The 4,050-nt window shown below is 39.6% G+C and overlaps 1 pseudogene; it reads left to right on the forward strand.

The window, feature by feature from the left end:
- The first annotated feature begins 861 nt into the window (after positions 1 to 861).
- Positions 862 to 3,124, forward strand: LOC115942622 (small ribosomal subunit protein eS27-like pseudogene; annotated as a pseudogene).
- The last annotated feature ends 926 nt before the right edge of the window (positions 3,125 to 4,050 follow it).

The raw sequence follows: 4,050 nt of genomic DNA on the forward strand, positions 1-4,050 counted from the left end.
CATACATTGCATATTAATTCTTCATTTCCATCTGGTATGCTCCTCCAGCTTGGTACCCTTCCTGCTTTCTGTATTCCTTTATTATGTCCCGCTCTTTCCTTATTTTTACTTTTGATTTCTTCTTTCTCTTTACCTTTTTTTTTTTTTTTTTTAAAGACCTCCTTTACTTTCCACAAATCTTAAAGTGGTAGATATCCTGAATCACGGTTAACCATCAGGGTCAGATTGTTGTTAGAAAGCCATTCAGGGCGTCTGGGTGGCTCAGTTGGTTAAGCGACTGCCTTCGGCTCAGGTCATGATCCTGGAGTCCCGGGATCGAGTCCCACATCCGGGCTCCCTGCTCAGCAGGGAGTCTGCTTCTCCCTCTGACCCTCCTCCCTCTCATGCTGTCTCTCATTCTCTCTCTTGCAAATAAATAAAAAATTAAAAAAAAAAAAGAAAGCCATTCAACTTCCTTCCCCACCCCACCTACCCCTACTGCATTGGAAACCCTGGTTGTGTTTCCAATGAAACCCTTCCCACCTGGCCTTACTCTGCATCTCCTGGTTTTACAGAAAAGTGAGGATAAAGGACTGCTGCAGGTTGTTCTTTGATTTTTAAGAAGATTGTTGTCCTGCCTGTCTTGATTGTCCCCAGTCTCCTTGGATTCTGTGGAATATAATAGAGGAGGGAGGAGAAGCAGTGCTCCCTTAGTGGTTATCCTCGAGGCATTTAGAATGTGCCTGTTGTGTTTCCTTGCAAACACACCCCCCTTATATCTATTCTGTGAGAGAAATAGGCAGTTTCGCCTCCTATTCAATAAATGTTTATTATGTTCAATATTGAGAAAAATACAGAAATATTTTGCAAATACAGAAAATACAGAAATATTCCTGATGGGGTAGATTCGTCTAGAAGGATTAGCAAGAGAATGTAAGCATGCAACCAAGAGGTGCTGAGTCAAAGGTCAGAAAGATTTGGAGTGGGAGAGTGGAGTGATCATGAGGACAATGATAAATGTGTAAACTCAGTGCAGTGGGAGCCCCCTTGACTCTGTTTTATGGGAGCACAGACTAGTCAAGAGAAGGTAAGAGATTTGCCCAAGTTTGGCACAGTAGAACCCAGTTGAATCCAGGCACTGCCCAGTCCCGAACTGGCCATGGCCAGATACAAAGAACGCCAGAACGCTCTGAAATTCTCTTTCCTTTTGTTGCTTGAGAAGCGTCCTGGAGGAGGTGCAACTTGAAAGGGAGCCTTTGAGAGTAGTTCAGAGTTAAATAGGAAGAAGAGCAGACAGTCCGTAGGAAGGAGACCAAGCATGCGCAGGTGGGAGTGGATGTTGTTTGCACAGTGAGTGGGAATAGGGGCACTTTGTAGAAGGGAGTGTGTGTTGTGGAGCTTGGTGGAAAGTCAGGTACTGGGGGAGACTGGCGTTAGGGAGCCATGGAAGCGAAGCCCAGGCATTGAGAATGTGGTCTGTTAGGCAATGAGGAGTTACTGCAGGCCCTCGAAAAGCAGAAATGGGGTTACTAGGTACGGTTGTCTTTGGAACAGCATGTTAGCTGCTGTGTATGGGTAGATTGAAAAGGGGCAGACTAGAATGTAGGAGTCCAACAAAGAGAGTAGAAGGCAAATCTGGTTGAGCCTCTGGATTTTTAGGCAGATTTGGGCAGCTGGGTAATGGTTTTCTTTGTCACCGAACCTCTTTGATTCATCCTAAGCTGTGTGTTTGAGCAAGGAACACAACCTTCTCCAACTGAAAAGGTATAAAAGTAACCATACAGCCCTTAGCTAAAACTGCTGCATAAGCATTTAGGCTAAAAAAGGAGTAAGTTGTAACTTGAGTAGAATGTGATGAGGGATTATATTAGGGTAGCAATGGTACATATCTATCCTTGCCATTCTAAGAATAAATAAGTCATAAAAAGTTCCTAAAGCTAGGAAAATTAGAAAGAAACTTTATAATTATTTTCAGGTATGACTATGTGGAAACCCCCAAAACCCTGAAAATAAATAATAATAAGAGTTTATCAGGGTTGCCCCTTCAGAAGAAAGGAGTGCATATATTAATATTAGATGCAGTAGACTTCAGATCAAGGAAAATTTCGGGGATACAAAAAGACAGTACATAATGATAAAAAAGTTCCATTCATCAAAGAAAACCTAATAAACCTAAATGTGTATGCACCCTGAGAATAGAGGTTCAAAATACATGAAGAAAGAAGTGATAGAACTGAAAGGAGTAGATAAATCCACAGTTCTACATGGGGACTTCAATACTGCACTCTCAGTTATTGATAAAATTAGTAGACAGCAAATTAACAAGAATATAGAAGAACCAAATAACACTCTAAAGGAACTGGATCTGATTGACATTTGTAGAAAACTCCACCCAATAACAAGACAATGTATGTTCTTTCTTTAAGTACACTCCAAGCCCAGACATAGAGCCCAGTGCGGGGCTTAAACTTATGACCCTGAGATCAAGACCTGAGCTGAGATCAAGAGTCGGACACTCAACCGACTGAGCCACCCAGGTGCTCCAAGAATGCATATTCTTATCAAGTGCCCCTGAGACACTCATCAAGTTTGACCATACCTGGGTCATAAAATAAATCTTAAAAATTTTGAAATCATATAAAGTATGATTGAATTCAAGTAGAAACCAGTAACAGAAAGATAACTAAAAAAATCCTGATGTTAATGATACATTTCTAAACAATCCTAAGCCAAAGAGGAGATTTCATGGGAAATTTAAAAATGTTTTGAATGAATATGAAAACACAACACATCAAAATTTATGGGATGCCCCTAACCTTAGAGGGGCATTAATAGCCTTAAATGCTTATATTACAAGAACAGTCACTTTCTGGTGGTGATGACTTCCCCCACGGGAACATGCCCCTCATGAAGGACCTCCTGTCCCCATCCCTGGAAGAGAAGAGAAAGCACAAGAAGTGCCTGGTGCAGAGCCCCAACTCCTACTTCATGGATGTGAGGTGCCTGGGATGATACAAAGTCACCACCATCTTTAGCCACACACAAATGGTAGTTTTGTGTTTGCTGCTCCATTGTCCTCTGCCAGCCCACAGGAGGAAAAGCAAGGCTTACAGAAGGATGCTTCTTCAGATGAAAGCAGCACTAAAAGCACCATGAATCAACATGAGTGGGAAACTATCCCAATAAACAGATTTTGGATACAAAAAAAAAAAAAAAGAAAAGAAGAACAGTCTCTAATCAATAATCTAAGCTTTTACCTTAAGAAAATAGAAAAAATACAAAATAAAACCAAATTAAACAAAGACGTGATAAAGAATAAAGAGATGATTGGTAATCAGTGAAATAGCAAAGTAGTAGAGAGGATAAATGAAATTAAACGATGATGTTCTGAAAAGATCAATACAGTTGATCTAACAAAACCAACTAGGGAAAAAAATAAGACAGAGATGATCACTATCAGGAATAAAAGAGGATATCACTACTGACTCGACAGGTCATTAAAAGGATTAAAAAATACTACAGACAACTCTGCACATAACTTACACAACTTAAACTGTACTTACTCTTTGAAAGCCACAGACTACCAAAATTCACCAAAGAGACAGATAACTGGAATAGTCTTATATCTATAAAGAAATTGAATTCTTTCCAAAAACAAAACTGCAGGTCCAGATGGTTTCACTGGTGAATGCTACAAAACATTTAAAGAAATAACATCTGTTCTACACAATTTTGTTCAGAAAATAGAAGAGAACACTCCCTGCCTAGTTTGTGAAGGACACAGCATTACCCTGATAACAAAACGAGGCATAGACATTACAAGAAAACCACAGACCACAGCCCTCATGAATGTAAATGCAAAAATCCTCAAAATATCAGCAAATCAAATGCAGCAATATATAAAAAGAATAATACACTATGACCAAGTAGGGTTTATCTCAGGAATATGTGATTGGTCCAAATTCACAAATCAGTGTAACCTCCCACATTAAATGATAGAAGAAAAAACAAATACTCATATCAACTGGTACAGCAAAAGCATATGACCAAAAAAAAAAAAAAAGCCTATGA

The sequence above is a fragment of the Leptonychotes weddellii genome, unplaced genomic scaffold (assembly GCF_054177405.1).
Source record: "Leptonychotes weddellii isolate Sample4059 unplaced genomic scaffold, ASM5417740v2 HiC_scaffold_10263, whole genome shotgun sequence".
NCBI classification, from domain to species: Eukaryota; Metazoa; Chordata; class Mammalia; order Carnivora; family Phocidae; genus Leptonychotes; species Leptonychotes weddellii.